This window comes from Rutidosis leptorrhynchoides, chromosome 8 (assembly GCF_046630445.1).
Source record: "Rutidosis leptorrhynchoides isolate AG116_Rl617_1_P2 chromosome 8, CSIRO_AGI_Rlap_v1, whole genome shotgun sequence".
Lineage (NCBI taxonomy): Eukaryota > Viridiplantae > Streptophyta > Magnoliopsida > Asterales > Asteraceae > Rutidosis > Rutidosis leptorrhynchoides.
In genome coordinates, this window is record NC_092340.1 from 93,551,535 (window position 1) to 93,576,310 (window position 24,776).

Consider the following 24,776-nt stretch of genomic DNA (forward strand, 5'->3'; position numbering starts at 1 on the left):
ATTTTGTTTTGTATCTGTGATTGAATCGTGATTGGTACTGGAATAAAGACAGACCAAAATTTCAATACGATTTGATTGTGATATTACACAAAATACGAAATTTTTCTCTGTATATATATATATATATATATATAATTATATTTTATATATGTATGTAGTTTTATGTGTAATTTATAATAATGAATAATACTGACTCATATATTGTATCTGTATATATCAGTATATATATAAGTCTTTTTTTATATGACAGTAAATTAATAAATATAACTATAATAATAATACTCTTAATATTATAAATAATAATAAAAAATTTTAATAATATAATAGTAACAATAATTGATGATAATGATAAATATAACTAAAATTTATAACAATAACACGATTAATAATAATATTATTAATAATAATATTAATTATAATGATACTAATATTAATAATAATAATACTATAACAATTTATTTATATCAATTTCATATTCATATGCTGTATATTGAAAATAATAATATTAATAATACTGGTTTTAATATTAGTATTACTATTGATAATAATATTGATAGTAATGATAATTATATTCAAACTTGTATCTAGATTTAAAATTTTACAATTTATTACTATTTACCAGTTATACAATATATTGACTCTTTAATATTTATTATATATATATATATATATATATATATATATATATATATATATATATATATATATATATATATATATATATATATTACGACATATAATATTACAAATTATAATTTCAGTTACCATGTATATATATATATATATATATATATATATATATATATATATATATACACATACCTATTTACAATTAATTGTTCGTGAATCGTAGAGAGCAGTCGAAAGTCAAATGACTTCATGAAAACAGTTCAAAATTTTTGAGACTCAAAATTACAGACTTTGCTTATCGTATCGAAATCATATAAAGATTAAGTTTAAATTTAGTCGGAAATTCCCGGGTCGTCACACAACACATCTTCGATCAGAAGCAACTGAATATGAGACAGCGTTGATGGATCGAGACACTAAACGACTATGATTGTGAACTTCGTTATCATCCTGACAAGGCCAATGTTGTAGCTGACGCTTTAAGCCGACAGGAGAGGACGACACCTCTTCGTGTTAGGGCTCTGAACATCACCATTCATTCGAATCTCAACAGTCAGATCAGAGTAGCCCAAGATGAGGCTCTCAAAGAGGAGAATATATCTCATGAACATTTGAACATACTTGTCTCTCGATTCGAGGTTAGGGAGTCTGGACTCCGATGTTATGCCCAAAAATTTGGGTACCTCTTTATGGAGATCTACGGAACCTTATACTTGACGAAGCACACAAATCGAGATATTCGATTCATCCCGGAAAGGGCAAAATGTACCACGACCTTAAGGAACAGTATTGGTGGCCGAATCTTAAGAAGGATGTTGCAACTTATGTTGGGAAATATCTGACTTGCTCGAAAGTAAAGGCCGAACATCAAAGACCCTCTGGATTACTTCAACAACTGGAAATCCCACAATGGAAGTGGGAAAGGATCACAATGGATTTCATTACTAAGCTGCCGAAGACGGTGGGCGGATACGATACCATCTGGGTTATCGTTGATCGCCTTACTAAATCTGCACACTTTTTGGCCATGAAGGAAACAGATACGATGGAAAGACTTGCTCAACTATACATCAAAGAGGTTGTATCTCGTAATGGTGTACCTTTATCGATCATCTCAGATCGCGATCCCCGTTTTGCTTCTATATTTTGGCGTTCTTTACAAGAAGCCATGGGAACCCGTCTCGACATGAGTACTGCTTATCATCCATAGACCGACGGGCAAAGTGAACGAACGATTCAGACCTTGGAAGACATGTTGCGTGCATGTGTTATCGATTTCGGAAAGGCCTGGGAAAGGCATTTGCCACTCGCCAAATTTTCTTACAACAACAGTTATCACTCGAGCATTAATGCCGCACCTTTTGAAGCATTGTATGGCCGCAAGTGCCGATCTCCTATTTGTTGGGCCGAAGTAGGCGAAAAGCAAATCACCGGACCCGAGGTAGTCCATGAAACAACAGAGAAGATTGCTCAGATTCAAGCTAGACTTAAGACTGCCCGCGATTGTCAAAAGAGTTATGCTGATCTTAAACGTAAAGACTTTGAATTCAATGTGGGCGACCGTGTAATGTTGAAGGTTGCAACTTGGAAAGGTGTGATCCGTTTTGGAAAACGTGGAAAGTTAAACCCATATACATTGGTCCTTTTGAAATCTTGGAATGTGTTGGACCCGTTGCATACCGTTTGGATCTACTAGCACAATTGAGCTCAGTTCATCCTACCTTCCACGTGTCAGAACTGAAGAAGTGTCTTGCTGCACCCGAACTTATCATACCACTGGAAGAACTTATGATTGATGACAAACTCCACTTTATGGAAGAGCCTGTTGAAATTATGGACTGTGAGGTCAAGACTTTGAAACGCAACAAGATTCTGATCGTCCGAGTACGATGGAATGCCAAATGAGGACCTGAGTTTACTTGGGAACGAGAGGATCAAATGATGCGGAAGTATCCTCACCTTTTCCCGACTCCTCCATCTACCTCAGCTTAAAATTTCGGGACGAAATTTTCTTTAACAGGTGGGTAATGTAACGACCCTGGATTTTCCAACGTTTATTTATTAATAATGTTTATTATTAATACTTGTGATTTAACGAATGTATGTTATTACATTTACTTGTTACCGTGATTGATCATACTTGACTTTAAATGCCCGAAACGTCTTTGTGACACACGTACATTACACGAATAATATTTTTAGAGTATTATTTACATTCATGATTAAGTTTTATTAATCATTTTGATTAACTAGTGTTAATAGTTAATTACTTGGGCTTTAATTGGATTAACTTATTTAATACTTGAACTTGGGCTTTGATTAGTGTTAATGGATTAGAAAGCCCACCCTACTTCTTAAATGGACTTGTTAGCCCATTACTACCATGAAAGTATCACTTTCTAACTTAACTAAATTGATAAATACATAAGGAATATAGTTACAACACCATTACACCATGATCCCCATGCAAGCTCATCTATTAACCATCTTTTTAGTCAAATGCATGTAAAGACCTTGTGGATTTTTCTCTCCCCCTCTCCCCTTGCAAAAGCCGACGGCCATATGGCCTTGGGAGAAGTTTTTGTTTTCAAATCTTGATTACATACTCACTTGTATCCTCATTTCTCACACACACACAAAAATTACTTGCAACTTTTCTCTCATTTTTCTCTCCATTCTTGTAGGTAACAAGTTTATTCTTCTCTTCTTTTTCTTACAAAAACTGAAACCAACAACACTAATCATCATCATTCTTTGTTATTATTTGATTACTTGTTCTTTGTTGTAGCTTACTTACTTGTTATTGTAGTTATTACTTACTAGTATTTAAGAATCAAACTCTTTAGTTTGTTCTCCATTTATCTTGTATTTACAAGAACATAAGAGAGCTTAAACTTTCAAGTTTATGTTCTGCATTTAAATTTCTAAAAGATTAAAGTTCATGAGTTAAAACCATACTTGAAGTTCATGAAGTAAACTTAATGTTTACTTTCTAAAGATCAAGACTTAGGCTTGAATCTTTAAAAGTATGAAACCCATGAACTTATTACTTGTGTATCTATATATAATATAAAACTGACTCCTTGAGACATAAATGAGATCACTAAAACTTTTTAATTTAATCATTTACAATTAAAAAAAAATATTTTTCCTTATTTCTTACTTAATTTTATAATTTTATAATAAGGTAATAATTAAAAAAATAAAAGAATTAAAAAATTCATTAATAATAATATGTAAGTTTTAATCCTTTCATATTCCATGTATTAAATTGATTAATTTCAATCCTTTCATTATTCTTATAATAAATAAATAAGTTATAACCTTTTCATTTTCCTTATGTTAAATAAATTATTATAATGTTGCCTATAAATACTCATTATTCATTTTCACAATACACATTTTTCATTTCACCATATACATTGCAAATACTAACTAATAATTGATAGAGTTTTATATATGTTAGTTCTTAATCATCATCATCATCAATTTAGTAAGATTATTTCCTCATGTAATGTTGTATATTCATCTATCACACGAACGTTAGACTTATGCTACGGTATGACTTTATTAACAAGTTATTGGTGTACATGAGTATTTTTCTATTATCATTTGAAATTTATCCGTTTTGATAGTTGTTTAGAGTTCATATATATATATATATATATATATATATATATATATATATATATATATATATATATATATATATGGTAACATTCCTATGAGAATGTTCTGACAATTATATAAAATGAGAACATGGGTACATAAGTAATTCTACAATCCTAATCCTATTTGTTAGGCTTAAAATCATCAACTTTATTATTTCCATACAAAAACTAATATTTCTATGGTTTTTTTCTTCAAATTGTTTTATACACAGTATATAAATATAATTACATTTGCGATCATCATAACATAATGAAATTACACGTCCAAATTTTGGATGCAAATTAACTAGAATAACATCAATTAATTAATTGACGAATGCATGAGTTTATCGTATGGATGTGTGACATACGTCGATTAATTTAATCCTGTTGCTTCTATATTATACAATTTAAAAACGGATGCATGAAATCATAAGGGCTACGGGTTTCCTATTTCACACGCCAAATAATTTGATCAGAAGTAGTACAAAATGATTTTTATGGTCATCCACTAATTTTAATTGATAATACACATCAAAGAAGCCTTCTCTATTTGTATATCCGATGGATACATCTATTCAACAAAATTAGATATGCATTTTATATACTGATGGTTACACTTATTCAACAAAGTTATTCAACAAAAATTAGAGATGCACACACATATATAGAGATGCACACACATATTCAACAAAATTAGAGATGCACACACGTATATGTTATAAGGGATGCATGAATATAATTTTTACATCTATGTATCCATCTTAGAGGGATGGTTAAAATAACCAGAAGACCCCTATTATTTTACCATGATATAGCATATGTGAATTTGCAATGGCTGGAATCTACAATGGAGGTTACGAGAATTTTTGTAAAGGAGATTGAGGCAGTTATCATAATGAGAATTTTTAGGATCCTTATTTTCCAAATGTACCCGTGTTAGTTTATTTTAATTGTGAAAAGCTTATATAATTTATCACCATTGATCTACTTCCATCAAGGGTCAAGATGTGTTCTCACCAAAAGTTAAAATGAGAATGTTCTTATTTGAACACATTTCTATATATATATATATATATATATATATATATATTTGATTTGTATGTGATTTATATTATTGTTGTATATTATCTTTGGTGTTACTTTTATGTCGATTATAGATCTTCGTCAATAATGTATTTGTTGTGTTTTTAATTATTTATTATTATTCTTATTATTCTTATTCTTATCTTATTATTCTTATTATTATTATTATTGTTTAAGTTTCTTTTATTGTTAATATATAGTGATGTCAACATCTTACTCGGACAAGTTTAGATATTACAACATTAAGGGACAAAGCATTGCAGAGTATTTCCTATTGCGAATATGTACATATATTAGAGAACACAAATTTTTTCATTTTGTATTGGATTGTAAGTATGATTTATTTAATTTAGCTTTTCTCTTGATGTTCAATATTTCCTTTTAACGTTGTATTATTAAATACTTTCTTTAGCAATTATAATTGATCACGTTAATTGTCTTGATTTTGAACTGCTACATATGCATACATATATTAATTTTGAACTCCAAGATCGTCCTACATCATATATTGTCAATATTATTGATTTGACATGCATGTAATCTCCAATTTATCGTTGATTAATTTACTATTCTTTAGTGGATGGCATCTCATCAAATGAGAACAGTGGATGCAACTAGCTTAGTTAGGGATTCAAATACCTAATTCTGGATGAAGATGGGATGCAAACATTAATCAACGAATGTATCAAATTTATCATATGAATGAGTCAATTATATTATTCCGATTTTCTTCGTGATACATATATTTTTTGAATCAAGACATGCATCAATTTAAGAATGACAAAGTATGCGTACATGTATACTTAAATGGATGCTTACGTATGTATATGTATATAATTTAATGGATGCTTATCATCATATTTATTAAAGGATAGGTGTAAAGAAATGTGAAGGGAGTTACGTTTAAGAACAACTATATATTGCATCTTAAGATTAAGATTGAAATATAAAATTGCATCAAAATTATATGGTTGTAGTTCTCAAAAATAATTTTGTAGAACAATTAATTTCAATTTGATTGGATTAGTTACTCCGTGTGTAATACATGAAGACGAGGCTGCGCCGAATTTAATTGATTGAATATAATAATCGCCTATAACTAATTCTAAGTGGTTACGATGTTGTTTTCCGTATTTAGTGGAGACTAAAATTTACATAAGCACCCTTCCTTATTGTTCGTTGAAAATCAATTTACTTTATTTAATTAAATATAAAAATAAATGATTGGTTTAGAACTGTTCTCATAAAAGTTACAAATGAGAACGCTCTCATATGAACGTCTTTCTATATATATATATATATATATATATATATATATATATATATATATATATATATATATATATATATATTCACAATAGACGACACAAATTGATTTACGTATGTTTATATTCAAATATTCCAGATTCATATTGTTAACCGTCGACATAAATCACTTCACGTACCAACATTACAAGCGCGATGCAACAACGCTTACCATATTCGTGCAACGCACGGGCAATGTACCTAGTTTAGATTATTTCTTCATTTTATGTACTTTAAAGTTGTGATTTGTTCAAGTATTACTAGTTAATCTTGATCTCATTTTTCTTGAACAAAAGTTAACTTTAAAGGTTCAAGAACATGGAAGTGTAACTCTTTAGATATAACTTCATACACTTGTGTTAGATTCAACTTAATAACTTTAGATCTAGACTTTTGGGTCTTGGATCTTCAAGATCTAACTAAGAACTGTGTTCTACAACTTAAGATCTTGATTAGTTAGTTTACTTTATAGTTTGTAGTTCAATGTTACTTTTATATTTCATGTATGTGTTAAATCTAAGACTTTGATGTAACTTTGGTTCATCAAAACACTTGCAACACTTAATTGAGTTGTGCTACTTATCTTAGACTTACACTTGGGTTATGATGGTCAAAACTTGGTAAATATGATATAAACACATCAATGAGTTGCACACTTGAAGCTATATGCATCAAGGATGAGAACCGTGATAAGCATCGAGTACCAAGAAATCCCGGAACCTAATGTTTACTGTTACTGGGTCTGATCAGTACTACCTGGGCTACTGTAAAGATGATTTTCAGTTATCTCTGTTCGAGTAGATAACTTTTCATTTAGGACTTCTCTTAATCCGAGTTACGGTTTAGGATTTATGGCCCTCCGATCGTCACTATGTCCATTTAACGTTGTGCTGAAAATTCTGACCTACTCGCACTTAGACCGTCGCCTCGGTCAAACGAAGACGAGTTTGGTTCTGGAATTTTGATCACAACTAAAGGACTCATATACGGAGCCATGGCCACTGGTCTCACCTTATTTCAGTAGGTATTGAGGCCGTGGTGACTGATCCAAGTCAGCCTTTGTTTTAAACTCTTTTCATGAACGAAACTTACTTTAAGCCTTTTATTTGATGATGAATGATGATGACCCTTAAGACCTAATTTACATACTTTTAAACCTATTGAGACGATTTACTGACTAAGTACTATTTGACTTAGGTTGAGGACTTTCCAGACCTACGTACTTGCTTACTTCACGACTCGACTTTACCACTACTTTACCACTGTGAGTTATAGCATCTCTTTTTTACTTTAACTATTTTGGGAATTGAGAATACATGCGCATTTTACGTTTTACATACTAGGCACGAGTACTTAAAATTATATATGTGTGGGTTATACAACGGCATAAACATTCCCTTTAGCTCGGTAACGTTTAGTCATTGGTTTTTGAACCGGTGAACGCGAATCTTAGATATGGATCCATAGGGTTTGACATCCCCACTCGGGCTAGTCGCGCTAGCATTTAACGAATGTTTAATACTTCGTATACATACGCACTTGCCAAGTGTACTTTCAGGGGGTATAAACGTTAAGTTAGTTACCAAGTGCCCACGGTTAAACATATACTTTATCATACTGTTTTGAAACGCTCTTTGTAGCACTGAAATCTCGTGGCCTACCTTACATACTGTTATACTTAAACTATAGCTCACCAACCTTTGTGTTGACGTTTTTAAGCATGTTTTTCTCAGGTGCTTAAGGTTAGCTGCTTCCGCTGTGTACTAGTCTTGCTGTAGACACCCGCTGCTTTAGAGATGTCACTTCATGAACGTTATCTTGCATTCATAAACTTTATTACTTTTGAAACTATGATTTGTAACGACCTATGGGTCACATACTATTATCCTTGCTTCTATTCATTGAAGCATACTTGGGTTGTTAAACATTGATGTTGGTTAAGACATCACCTTTTATCATGAATACAAACGTATTTTGAAATAGCATATAGTGTTTGACCTTGTAATGATCCTGTTGTTGATGATTCGTACACGATGGTTTTGTACGGGGCATCACATTTGGTATCAGAGCATTAGTTGTAGGGAATTAGGTTGCATTAGTGAGTCTTAGACCAACCCAAGTAGGATTCACTAATAGGACTAATCTACAACTTTCTAGTTTACTTGTTTCTGCGGAACTTGCTGCATGATGCTGCTTACTTTTACTGCTATATGCCGTATGCTATTGCATGATTTCATATGTAGGACGACATGAGTTCATGAGCCTAAACTATCTCTAGCAAAATACCAATACATAAGTAATTATCTTGGTAAAAATGCTACACAGCTGAACTACGGTCGACCGTAAAATCAACCGTGTGTGTCCTGTACCAACGAGTTCAAGTTTTTCTAAAACTGTAAATCTACGGCTGACTTCACGGACGACCGCAGCCCGACCGCAGTTTTCTCTGTTACCAATTTTGACCAAATAAAGTTTGACTAGTTCCCGACATCTATAATTTACAAAACCTTTTTAAACATGCTTATAATAGTTGCCCTCTTTGATCTCAAAAGAGTTTTGAACCAAAAGATGTTAATTTTTACTAATCACACCTAACGACATCTTAATAACATTTTAAGCTCAAATAAGATTAAACACAAAAGTGTTTTACTTTTCAAGTGTTACAAAATATCATTTAAATACATACTAATAATGGTCATCAAATTCCCAATTAAAGAGGTGCTCTCCCATTACTTTTAAGTACCATTTGTATGTATGTAAGTTTTAATTATATTCAAGCTAGTCAAGGTTGTAACAAGGTTCATTTAAGCTCCAGCTAGAATCAAACTAGTTCAATCAAGATGCAAGTATGTTCTAAAGAGCAAGACACTTCCATTAAGAAGATGACAAGCTATTAAAATGGGCTAGTGAAGTTTTGGAGGCTTGTGGTTTGTCAAAGGATGATTAAAGCAACTAGTTAAAGGATTGTTCATTATAATCAAACTAGTCAAAATTAAGTTGTTGCAAGCAACCAATGAAGTATGATACTTCCATCCAAGTATTGACAAAGTGTAAGATTCATGGATTATTGTGTTTGGAGCTTTGTGGTTTGTCAAGGGACAATTACCCAATTAAGAAATCAATGACAATGGTCAAGGACATTGGACTTTCCTCTTTAGCTAGCACATGTCAACCTCCATGCATATATCCAAGATTAAAGGGGTAATGGAGTTAACTTCTAGGTGTATTAAGCATATTTTGAAGGCTCTATATTAGGTAAAGAAGCCAAAAATTCAAAGAAAAAGGAGCTCCAACGGATATGTTGAAATGCTGACAGAAGTTGTACGGTCACCTGCAAGGTCGACCGTGCTTTGACTGCAGTTTTTTCTGTCAAGTTTTTCTTGGAATATAAATACACCTCTTTGCCAAACTAGAAGAACACTTCTTTCCAACATTCTTTCAAAGTCATATCTACTGATCTCCCAAGCCTCAAGCACATATCAATAGAGAGATTATAAGAGAGAAAGAGAGATTCTACTTACACTAAGTAGAATTGAAATGTAAACTTTGTACTTATCATTTGTATCTTTAAGTTTACTTTGTAAGACACTTCCTTAGGGGGTCAAGGAAGCTAGATAGTTCTTATGATAGGAAACACCATCTTGTTTAATGATTCAACTTCCTTAAATGGATCTAGGAAGTTGATCATTTCCATTGGGAATTAAGTTGGTGTAACCTATTGAAGAACTATGAGTGATTGTAAGTTTAGCTATAAGTTTACTTGTAAGCTATCTTCTTAAAGGGATCTAGAAGGTAGTTGTGATTTCACTAGGTTTGAGCACTAGGATCTTATGGTAAGAGCGTTTGGTGTTTGTGAATTCTTCAAAGGGATGTAAGGGTTCATGAGTAGCGGCTTATCGAGGAGCTAGTGTTGTATCCGGACACTCCACTGGGTTTGGAGTATCATAGTGAAGAAAAGTCTCAATTCGTAGAATTGGGGAGTGGATTATGTAGAGACCCGTCCTAATCCATCCGGACGAAGTCCATATCGATTACAAACGATTCACAACAGTTGATTACATCGCGAGGTAATTGACCTCTATATGATAAATTTTACAAACATTGCATTCATTTTTAAAAGACAAACTTTCGTTACATCGACAGTTGACAGGCATGTAAAGCATTTCATAATATATCCAAATATAATTGACTTAATAATAATCTTGATGAACTCAACGACTCGAATGCAACATCTTTTGAAATATGTCATGAATGACTCCAAGTAATATCTCTAATATGAGCAAATGCACAGCGGAAGATTTCTTTCGTACCTGAGAATAAACATGCTTTAAGGTGTCAACCAAAAGGTTGGTGAGTTCATTAGTTTATCATAAAGAATCATTTCATAATTTTAATAGACCACAAGATTTCATACTTCCATTTCTCATAATCATACGTCCCATGCATAGAGACAAAAATATCATTCATATGGATTGAACACCTGGTAACCGACATTCACAATATGCATATAAGAATATCCCCATCATTCTGGGATCCTCCTTTGGACATGATATAAATTTCAAAGTACTAAAGCATCCGGTACTTTGGATGGGGCTTGTTGGGCCCGATAGATCTATCTTTAGAGTTCGCGTCAATTAGGGTGTCTGTTCCCTAATTCTTAGATTACCAGACTTAATAAAAAGGGGCATATTCAGTTTCGATCATTCAACCATAGAACGTAATTTTGATTACTTGTGTCTATTTCGTAAAACAGTTATAAAAGTTGCGCATGTATTCTCAGCCCAAAAATATAAAAGGGAAAAAGGTAAATGAAACTCACAATACTGTATTTTGTAGTAAAAATACATATGACGACATTGAACAATGCAGGGTTGGCCTCGGATTCACGAACCTATATCAAGTATTAACACATTATAGTATAAATCAATTAAGTTTATATATTTGTTATGTATTAATTATTCTTATAATATATTATGATACTTATTTGATATTTAATTAATGTTATATCAATAATATTAGTTGAAACATAATTTTATGTAATATTAGTATATTTTATGTAATAATATATTTACATATATATCTTTTGTTTTGTAAAATTAATAATTGTAGAAATACCTAAGGATAATAATAATAATATTAATAATAATAATAATAATTTTTAAAAGTATAAAACTACCTTAGGAGTCAGTTTTAAAAAAATTGCACCAAGCCGGGCTCGAACCCGAGACCTCTCGCTCACTCATCAACACCCTTAACCATTCCTCCATTTCAGTTTTTCTGATTTATAATACAAACCCAAATACTTATCTATTACATGTTTCAACCCACTTCATCTTCTTCACCAAAATCTAAACAATCAAACAACTTCATTCTTAATAGTCAATCATCAAAATGGTTTTAGGACTTCTAAACAAACATGAAACAAAAAATAAAAATGTGTTCATGATATAAAAAAAAATGAGAAAAAAAAAACAAAAAAATCCTACTGCTTGCTAGTAGCCAAGAAAAAAAAAATTTTGTTTTCAATTTTGAGTTCGTTTTGGACAATCTTTACAACATGAAACATGTTTCAAATCATTCCTAAAAACTATTGAAATCGTCAATTGAACTTAAAACATCAAAACAAGCTCTAATTTCTCCAAGAACAAAACAGTTAGACTTTTGACAATTTAACTTTGACTCGCAAATTCGAATTCGTTATCAAGAATTGGAACTTGAGATTTTGCAGGAAGTTTAAGTAAATGATTCCTAACAACTCTACATTTTTAGTTTTTGAAATTTGTTTCGAATTCACGTTAGTGTATATCACTGTGAAGAACTCAAGAACTCAAAAATTGATTTTTAGATTAAGAGTGTTATAGGTTATGATTACAACATGAATTGTGTTGCAAATCATTCCTATAATCTTTATGGATCATCAAATTAACTGGAGATATCAAAACAAACTCGAATTTGATTCAAGAACACTTAGTTGACTTTGAAAACCAAAATTTTGACTCTCAAATTAGAAATTAATAGAAAGAATTGAGGATTGAAAACTTACAGATAGTTTAGATAGACGATTCCTAACATGACTGCATTATTACATTTTGAAAATTTGTTCTGAATCAAAATATGGTGAAAAAGATGAATGTACAGAGTGTCGAGCTTATTTTCTGGGTTTTCTTTGTTTTCAACTCAAATTGCAGTTTGTAACTTATATAGAGTGATTAGGTACATGATTTAACAGTTAAATTGATTTCCAATTGATTTGTGAAGTAGACTTGTAACAAACTGGAGACATGAAGTACGTAAATTATTTTCATGTGAAGAAAAAGAAAAAAAATTGATAGTTACTTCTAACAGAATGGGATTCCCTAATTTTATTTTTAATAAATATTAATAGTAAATACCCTAATAATATTAATAATAATTCTAATAAAATAACTAAATAATATCATAAAAATGATAATAAATAAAAATAAGAATTCGTTTAAATCATAAATAAATTTTAATCTTAATTATCTTGTACATTATTTTACATTTTCAATTCAAATGATTATTTTGTATTTTATTAATACAACTTAATATGCACTCTTATATTTATATATGTATATATATTTACATATTTATTTACACACAATTGTTCGTGAATCGTCGGAAATAGTCACAGGTTAAATGAATCTATATAAATAGTTCAAACATTTCGAGACTCAACATTACAGGATTTGCTTATTGTGTTGGAACATATAAAGATTAAGTTTTAATTTGGTCGGAAATTTCCGGGTCGTCACAGTACCTACCCGTTAAAGAAATTTCGTCCCGAAATTTGAGTGGAATGGTCATGGCTGACAATAAGTATGTTTTCATGACGTATCCGAGCTAGAAATTAGAGTTTTATCATCAGTGAGTAATATAAGTAAAAAAAATTTGATTACGCGAAGAGTATAATCGAAGCTATCGCAAGAGAGGGAACTGATGACGTAGTTATGATTGATTTCCGGAATTCATGGGATTTAAAGAAAATCTTCGTAATAAGATTTGGTTCTTCGGCGATATAGGAAATCAGATGTTCTTTGATTAAATGCAATAATCTGTTTCGATTGCTCTGTCGGATATTTTACTTTAAATCCACTCCCTTCGTTTCCTTATTTTCACAGCTCACACCTTCCATTCTTTCTCCCCTGATTCATATTTTTAAAGCATTCATTAATATGCTCCATCCAGTTCTGATCCTTGATATACTCTTAACTTTCATATCTGTCATTCTTCTCTTTCATCTACCACCGGAGGATTATATTTACTTCTACTATTATCTTGGGGTTATAGTGTTTTTAATTTTCCCGTGCCTTTACGTGGCAATACGTATTGATATGCACGGTTTGTAATTTATGTGTTGTTGTCGAGCTTTATATTTTCTTTATATTCAAGAGTTCCATACTTTCGTCTCCTCTTCCCGACTTCAAGTCAAGCGAATAATGGTCCGGAATTCGTAGATATGGATTTTGAAATGAACATAGTTAATGTTCTAGAAGGAAATCGTAATGGCACGATCTTGATTTTTCAAATTACTAAAATATCTGAAAAGATAGAACTATTAAGAATTTCTTGATATACTTGGAGATTGGGTAGAATGTAAGAGTCGTGTAACATGGCACATGATGACGTTATGATCTGTGAATCATCACGTTCCATTAGAAACTCAGCATGACTTACTATAATATAATCACGTTGATCAAGTGTCATTATATTATACTAACTCATGCATCAGTTCCCAACATTACTTCAATAACATTCATATTTCAAGCTCGAAAGTTTACAGAATATAGAAACTGACAGTTTCTATATGATGTAACACTGATAGCATGAAGAGATTAATGATTTCAGATAAGAATTGTTATGAAAATATTCTCGGAAATATCAAAGATATTTATGATGATATTTTCAGAATTTCTGAGATCGAATGTTGATGAAGAAAATCCTTTCGCAAGGATTTAGAATAAATAAGGAGCAAGATATTCACTAAAGACTTCATCAGAAACAGAATCATCAGGGTTCTTTATGTACAAGTTTAGTCCTTGTGATTTGCTCAGAGTCTCCTTCATGGTTTGCTCAATTCGTTTTTCAGTACCAAACTTCATTTTGAGCTTTTCCAACGTATCTTTTTTTTTTATCAAACTTTTGACTGTTAAAATCATCCATAGTTTTTGTTGCTTCATTCAACTTTTCAAAATTTAGAGCATTAATTCACAGACTGGGTGCTTTTCTGAATTTTCGAATGGAAGATCATAGTTCTAAGAGATAAATGTTATATGGATACATATAACTGTTGATGTGGAAACGTTGCGAGACTCAAAATACAAATTTGCTGATTCCCTGTAATTGGTATGGCAGTTCTCGTTACAAGATGCGGATGAGTATATGATAGGGTTTCAATGAATAAATATAATGATTTGTCAGAGAGATTTAAGCAAAAAAAAAACAACGAGGCTGCTGGTACGTCTTCTGGTAATATGGTGGAATATAAAAGAATTCTCCGTTATAAAAAGGGTAATTGTATATATCAGGATTATAGTAAGGCTACTTCGAATGAAAAGTCAAAGTTGACTTGCTGGAGCTGTGACAAAATTGGCTACTTTGAAAAGGGATCGCAAAGTTATTTTTGCTAATAAATGCCAAAGGATCTGATGCGGCTACGTGTTAAACTTTTACTCAGTTGCCGAGAGTTTCTCAGGTGCATAACTATATGCATAAACCTTTCCTTCCGTAGATGAAGTGCGGTTGATTCATCCTATCGATTGAGGTGTTTTCAAGAATCATGAAAGGTTTGAACGCAGATTGTAATCGTCAAGATACAGATGAGGTTTAAGATGAGATCAAGTGGCAAACTTGAAGATATGTTTAGTTTCATATGTTATACTCAATATTTTAATTCATTTTAATTATCCAATGTCGACAGTCCATATTTGATAGTCCACAATTAACAGTCCGATAATACATATATAGCTTAATATATAATATCCGAATTAATTAATACGTATCGGAACCCGTGTACATGTCTCAGACTCGATCACAACTCAAAGTATATATATTATTATAGAATCAACCTCAACCCTGTATAGAGAACTCGATCATTACTGCATATAGAGTGTCTATGGTGATTCCAAATAATATATATAGATGCATCGATATGATATGTCAAAACCTTGTATACGTGTCCCGATATTTAAAGTGCGTAAAATAAATAACAGGAATTAAATAACGATAACTAAAGTGCGTAAAGTAAATAACAGAAATTAGATGACAATAAATAAAATTGCGGGAATGTAAATTGTGATAATTAAATTGCAATAAATAAAATGCGATAAATAGAATGTAATCAGTTAGCTAGGAACAGTTAGCTGGAACAGTTAGCATGGTTTCTTAACAAAATTCCATATTGTTAATTAGTCTGTTTCTAATCAATTTTTATTGTGTCCATTATTTCTTCATTATGCCACTTATTGGATTCTGGTAAGTAAAAATCCAAATATGAAATTGAATTTGAATGAAAATGGTTATTCTGTAGTGAAAGGATTCGTATATCGATAGATGTAGGTTGGATGGTAATCAACCGTTGAATCAGATTCGAAGACTGTACAATGTAACTTATTAATGTGAAATCTTAAATATTTCTCGGGTATTACCTACCCGTTAAAATATTTTTACCATTAACAGTTTGTACGAAAGAATTTTTAATCACAATCTTTATGAAAATATATTTACATATATATTTTCTTCAGATGTAATTATGGATTTAATGAGTCAATGTGATATTAAACTCATCAGATTTACGATTAGAACTATGATACATAATCTCTAAAACATTAGAGTTTACATAATCGTCATGTCGAACGAAGATAAATGATGTAGAATGATTTGTGGAACGATAATTATACTCGAGGTACAAAATGAGATGTTGAAGCATGGATTGTTGAAACTTGGGTTGTTGGTGGTACTGGTGCCACTGGTGCTAAGGCTGGTGATGTTACTGGTGTTGGTGATACTGTTGATGATTGCAAATTGTATATCGTGCTCTCTAAAGTTAATACTCGAGCTCGGAGTTCTCTAACTTCTTCTACTAACCCGAGTTGTTTATCAATGTGAGGTAGAGGTCGGATATCTTCTCTACTTCCATTAATGGTAGTTTCAAGACGAAAAATTCTTGCAAATAGGGTATAAACGGTATTGCGAACGGGTTCGCCGGTGAGCGGGTCAAGTACTCCAAGGTTAGGTGGTAGATTTGATTCATGATATGGAGTACCTTCTTCCTTTCTCCATAGGGTGAGTATGTCGCGAACCCATCCCCATTTTCTCCAGTAATCACGGTAGTTGTTTGGTTGGTGTGCTCCTGTCACGCTGTCTTCGGAGTCAGAGGAACTTGGTCGATTCGTAGAGGCCATCTTAAACGATCTCAGGAAAGATTTTTGGTATGAAGAGTGTAGTGGCATCAATTGATAGTTAGATGGTATTCTCAATGCATAATTTGCATAGATATATATAGTACCAAGATCCCTTAAATTAAGGAGAAATTTACGAGAGATATCAGGCAAGGTCTACAGTAACAGATACACTAAGATATGAATTGTCAGATACGCTAAGATATGAATTTTGTCTATACACTATTCATGCAGTCAATGCAGTAAAATGTGTCTAGACTAAGAATAATGAGTAGGTAATTTCCTAAGGATGATAAGCAGATGTTTTCCGATAAAAATGATAAGCAAAACTTTTGACATGCAGACACGGTCGAAGTCCAGACTCACTAATGCATCCTAACGACTATCAGTTAGGCACGCTAATGCAAGACCTGGTTCGCTAAGACCACCGCTCTGATACCAACTGTAGAGACCCGTCCTAATCCATCCGGACGAAGTCCATATCGATTACAAACGATTCACAAAAGTTGATTACATCGCGAGGTAATTGACCTCTATATGATAAATTTTACAAACATTGCATTCGTTTTTAAAAGACAAACTTTCGTTACATCGACAGTTGACAGGCATGTAAAGCATTTCATAATATATCCAAATATAATTGACTTAATAATAATCTTGATGAACTCAACGACTCGAATGCAACATCTTTTGAAATATGTCATGAATGACTCCAAGTAATATCTCTAATATGAGCAAACGCACAGCGGAAGATTTCTTTCGTACCTGAGAATAAACATGCTTTAAGGTGTCAACCAAAAGGTTGGTGAGTTCATTAGTTTATCATAAAGAATCATTTCATAATTTTAATAGACCACAAGATTTCATACTTCCATTTCTCATAATCATACGTCCCATGCATAGAGACAAAAATATCATTCATATGGATTGAACACCTGGTAACCGACATTCACAATATGCATATAAGAATATCCCCATCATTCCGGGATCCTCCTTCGGACATGATATAAATTTCGAAGTACTAAAGCATCCGGTACCTTGGATGGGGCTTGTTGGGTCCGATAGATCTATCTTTAGAGTTCACGTCAATTAGGGTGTCTGTTCCCTAATTCTTAGATTACCAGACTTAATAAAAAGGGGCATATTCAGTTTCGATCATTCAACCATAGAACATAATTTTTATTACTTGTGTCTATTTCGTAAAACAGTTATAAAAGTTGCGCATGTATTCTCAGCCCAAAAATATAAAAGGGAAAAAGGTAAATGAAACTCACAATACTGTATTTTGTAGTAAAAATACATATGACGACATTGAACAATGCAGGGTTGGCCTCAGATTCACGAACCTATATCAAGTATTAACACATTATAGTATAAATCAATTAAGTTTATATATTTGTTATGTATTAATTATTCTTATAATATATTATGATACTTATTTGATATTTAATTAATGTTATATCAATAATATTAGTTGAAACATAATTTTATGTAATATTAGTATATTTTATGTAATAATATATTTACATATATATCTTTTGTTTTGTAAAATTAATAATTGTAGAAATACCTAAGGATAATAATAATAATATTAATAATAATAATAATAATTTTTAAAAGTATAAAACTACCTTAGGAGTCAGTTTTAAAAAAATTGCACCAAGCCGGGCTCGAACCCGAGACCTCTCGCTCACTCATCAACACCCTTAACCATTCCTCCATTTCAGTTTTTCTGATTTATAATACAAACCCAAATACTTATCTATTACATGTTTCAACCCACTTCATCTTCTTCACCAAAATCTAAACAATCAAACAACTTTATTCTTAATAGTCAATCATCAAAATGGTTTTAGGACTTCTAAACAAACATGAAACAAAAAATAAAAATGTGTTCATGATATAAAAAAAATGAGAAAAAAAAACAAAAAAATCCTACTGCTTGCTAGTAGCCAAGAAAAAAAAAATTTGTTTTCAATTTTGAGTTCGTTTTGGACAATCTTTACAACATGAAACATGTTTCAAATCATTCCTAAAAACTATTGAAATCGTCAATTGAACTTAAAACATCAAAACAAGCTCTAATTTCTCCAAGAACAAAACAGTTAGACTTTTGACAATTTAACTTTGACTCGCAAATTCGAATTCGTTATCAAGAATTGGAACTTGAGATTTTGCAGGAAGTTTAAGTAAATGATTCCTAACAACTCTACATTTTTAGTTTTTGAAATTTGTTTCGAATTCACGTTAGTGTATATCACTGTGAAGAACTCAAGAACTCAAAAATTGATTTTTAGATTAAGAGTGTTATAGGTTATGATTACAACCTGAATTGTGTTGCAAATCATTCCTATAATCTTTATGGATCATCAAATTAACTGGAGATATCAAAACAAACTTGAATTTGATTCAAGAACACTTAGTTGACTTTGAAAACCAAAACTTTGACTCTCAAATTAGAAATTAATAGAAAGAATTGAGGATTGAAAACTTACAGATAGTTTAGATAGACGATTCCTAACATGACTGCATTATTACATTTTGAAAATTTGTTCTAAATCAAAATATGGTGAAAAAGATGAGTGTACAGAGTGTCGAGCTTATTTTCTGGGTTTTCTTTGTTTTCAACTCAAATTGCAGTTTGTAACTTATATAGAGTGATTAGGTACATGATTTAACAGTTAAATTGATTTCCAATTGATTTGTGAAGTAGACTTGTAACAAACTGGAGACATGAAGTACGTAAATTATTTTCATGTGAAGAAAAAGAAAAAAAATTGATAGTTACTTCTAACAGAATGGGATTCCCTATTTTTATTTTTAATAAATATTAATAGTAAATACCCTAATAATATTAATAATAATTCTAATAAAATAACTAAATAATATCATAAAAATGATAATAAATAAAAATAAGAATTCGTTTAAATCATAAATAAATTTTAATCTTAATTATCTTGTACATTATTTTATATTTTCAATTCAAATGATTATTTTGTATTTTATTAATACAACTTAATATGCACTCTTATATTTATATATGTATATATATTTACATATTTATTTACACATAATTGTTCGTGAATCGTCGGAAATAGTCACAGGTTAAATGAATCTATATAAATAGTTCAAACATTTCGAGACTCAACATTACAGGCTTTGCTTATTGTGTTGGAACATATAAAGATTAAGTTTTAATTTGGTCGGAAATTTCCGGGTCGTCACAGATTAAGGTGGATTAGTTAACATCTACCCGAACCACTATAAATCTATGTGTTTGTGCACTTACAATCTTTACATACTTGCATTAACAAACACAAACGCTTCTACACTTAAAACTTATGTTTTGATTGTTAAAGATTTTGAAAAAGTTTTAAGAAATCACTAAGTAACTATTCACCCCCTCTAGTTACTTACAATTGGTATCAGAGCGGTTGCTCGAATATTTGCTCCAAAAAAACGTTTATGTGACTAAAACTACTTTGTGCAAAAACTCGAATCAAAGATCTTGGTACTAAGCTCTACTTGGTTGAAGAACGCAAAAGAGTTTGGAAGAGTTATTCTTGAATAACGATGAAAGTTTTCATATAAGAAGCAACTTCAAGATACTCAAGGGATGTGGAAGTCAAGGATCGAACCCGAATGCTCAAACTTACATCCACTACATTGAGGAAAAATACCACCATTTACATGGTGAGGTAAGTTTGTATCCTTCTAGCATAAATATATAAATTAATAGGTTTATTTAATATTATAAAGCTTGTGTACTCTAAATGTTGTGATAATTAACAAAACCTTGATTAAAATGAAAAACTTAAACAAAGAAACATTCTTTGAATAAACAAAGTTAATTTTTGAAAAATAAAAGGATGTAGAGAAAAATGTGGGGTTGAGTCAAAATCACAACTATAGTGTACACAATAGAAGCACCTTGAAACTTGACATGAAAAAAATGACATGAGTTATTGTTTAATGTGTGCTTGATTAAGTGATCTTACATGCTAGAATACATAAGTTGTCACACATCTTAGATCCTTAAATGATAGACATAATATTTAAGAGTAGACTCTAAGCATCTCATTAAGTATTCTCGAAAATCAAACAAAAGATTACTTAGTGGTAATAATAATTTGTAAATAAGCTCACTAACTTGTGATTATTTTTGAACAAGAAAAAGAAGTATTTTTAAAAGTCAAAGATATCAAATGATAAATTAAACACTTAGCTTTAAAATACACATTGAGTAGACCTACCACGAGATTTTCAAGAAACACACTTTATAAGACTCAATATAATGCCAAATCGGACGGCGGTCGAGTCTACGTTTGACCGTGGATTGACCGCATAGGCCCTGATCAAAAACTGCTTTTGCAATTTTAAGATCGGCCATGGTGTGACACATTTAGATGTTAAATCTTTTTTAAAAAGGTTAAAACAATCGTTTTACATCGTTTATTGGAAATAATTAAACATTTACCAATGTGAAGCTAGTTATTGTCATTAAACGACACTTGTTTAAATGTCAAGTTTTTAACACGTAAGTGTTAATTATTTTCAAACAACTAAAAGTGTACAAAATCAATTATTCTCAAGACATGGACTTGGTTTATCAAATCTTAAAATATAAACATGTTTAAAGGATAAAATCTATTGTTTGAGAAAGGTACTAAAATGGATTAGGACTAGAGTGTTTAATGTTAACAATACCGGACCCAACAAACATTGGGTACCAAGCCTTATATCAACAAGTTGTAGGTTTGCTAACAAGTGTGGTGGAAGATGAAATAATCACAAGTGCAAAAAGCTCATGTCCTTGATAAATACGTCACACGAAGCACAAAGAACATGATGACGGTGATGTAATATTGGATGGACATATTTAATGAATATTCACCGGTCGAGGTAACTTTACTTACAAATGAATTACTCTTAAAATATGCTACATTTTAACATGCTAAGTATTTAACATGAAAATATATTCACATGCTAAGTTAGGTCAAAATTCATTTGATAGTAGAAATCATGTTATGCTTACAATTATGTGGAATGTCTTTTATGCTTGCAAATGAAATTAGTAAAATGATAAAAACATGTCAATATATGCATTGCGTTAATACATGTTTCAAGTTAATGGCATAAAAGATTAAATCACACGAACATGAAACTAATTGATAGAAATCCACCTAAAAGTAAAATATGATGGTCACCGAGTGAATACATAAATGAGTTAAAAGTGTTAACAAGATTAATCTCATTATTTGATTCAACAATGTAATTACTTAAGAAACGGTGCTAGGATTAAGAGAGGATAAATGACAAGATCACAAAAAGAATCATAACATACAAATCTTAGGAAACATCAATAGGAGATAAATTATATCTTAAGTGTGTAGTCTAAGTTCTCCGTTTCTTAAGTGTAGTGTAGATTTCCAAAGTTCTACTTTGTAAGTCTTACTAAAGGGGTTGTATATGATTCCTATCATCTATGCTTAATAAGATACATTTGTGATGATAGAACTTATGCTAGGCTTATACTTAAATGATATTATTTTTGTCTAAAATTGCTAGAGTAATAGTCATTAGAAGTTTATGTAATTTATGCTAAATATCAAAATAATTCAAAAGAATGTAAAAAGTAAGCTCTTAAAGAAAAAGCCTAGGGTACTCTAACAAGTCGGTGTAAGAACTAGATTATCATTAAAAGAGGTCATTGCTAGTTAAACGCATAAGCGTTTGTTAAGTTGTTGAAATGTCTAAAACACACTTGGACATATTAGAATAAACAATTATTAATCTTTGAGGTTAGAAAACTTTAAGAATAATTCATGCTCTTAATTTCTAAACTAGGATTAGGTTTACGTCAAACGAACACCTAGAACAAAAGAATGAAATGAAAAGTTTCACTAATCCATTATACGTCAAAGAGTTAGATAATTTTAAACCACACAAATGTTTATTCAAACTCTTTGTCTTGAGTCCTATACTTACAAGTAATGAGATTAACTCGTGTTCTCAAAACCTTACTTAACTCATGAATCAAAGTGACTCTAAGATAATACTCTTAAATCAACCTAAAAGATTACACTTGATACTTTGGTATGATAAGTGCTAGACATACCTATGAAAATTAATGATAAATAACCACTTAAAGGTGAATGTGTGACTCTAAGATGTAGGTACGTTGCTAGAACACTAATTAGAAAACAAAACCTAACTAGGTTTAATTAGATGTCCGAGTAGCCTTAAGGAATAATCGAACATACATAAAAAGGCTATATCTTTGTACCTTGAAAGTCTTGATAGAATTAGGACATACTTTCTTAATCATGAATGATAAATGGCAAAAGTTGGCAATACATTATTAGCATAAAATTGTCGTTGATAGAATTAACCATTTTCCTTGTAATGGGTTATTTGAACTCATGAATGATAAGTTTGAAATATACATGATAGGAAACTAGAATGATTGCTTGATAAAATGCCTTATTGTATGCTTTACACTCTAGGATTCACTCTAGGCTTCACTCATTATGTAAATTACATAAACTTTGTTTTATCTCTCACATATGGCATATATGTTTTCATTGCTTGCATGATTATGTATGAAACATCTACTTGTCATACTTGTATGATTAATATGTGCAAATATACTTGTCATACTCTCGCATGCTCATATGATCTTCATACTTGAAAACTTGAGTTCTCTCTTCATAACAAATGTTGGTTGTAATCACCTTATTAGTTGTTATACTACACACTTTAGGCTCATTAACTTGCTAATTGAATCTTATTTGTGAGGGCATTGTGCTTAATATTTGCTACATTTAACATGCCTTATATTTTTCATCATGCTTATGTGCTTACATGCTTATGATTTATTAACATATTGAAAAAGTATGCATGGATGTTTTTATACTCACGATCCAATATAACACTCTAAATTGTTAACTATGATACATCGAAAATTTTAACTAGTTAACATTATACGTAGTCAAGTTAACATATCTCTACATCATATTTGTTGAGTGCTAAATAATACTTGATATTAGCTAGCTTACCATGAGTTATGTGAAAGCTTGTTACGCTATATCATTTAAGTGCAATCTTGAGCTATATTTGAAAAGATAACTAAATAAGTAGTGATTTAACGTATATCGTATTTTGATATGAATTGCGAGTTAAATTATAACGACCCGTCGTAATCCATATGGACGAATACATTACATTTGGTTACATCACGAGGTACTTGACCTCTATATGATACATTTTACAAACAGTGCATTTGTTTTTAAAAGACAACTTTCATTTACATTGAAAATTGACGGCATGCATACCCTTTCATAATATATCCATCTATAATTGACTTAATAATAATCTTGATGAACTCGACAACTCGAATGCAACGTCTTTTGAAATATGTCATGAATGACTCCAAGTAATATCTCTAAAATAAGAAAATGCACAGCGAAAGATTTCTTTCATACCTGAGAATAAACATGCTTTCAAGTGTCAAACAAAAGGTTGGTGAGTTCATTAGTTTATCATAAATAATCATTTCCATTATTTTAATAGACCACAAGATTTTCATTTCCATTTCTCATAAATATACATCTCATATCAGGCATTTCGCAAACTGCATAGAGATAAAAATCATTCATATGGTGAACGCTTGATAACCGAACTAACA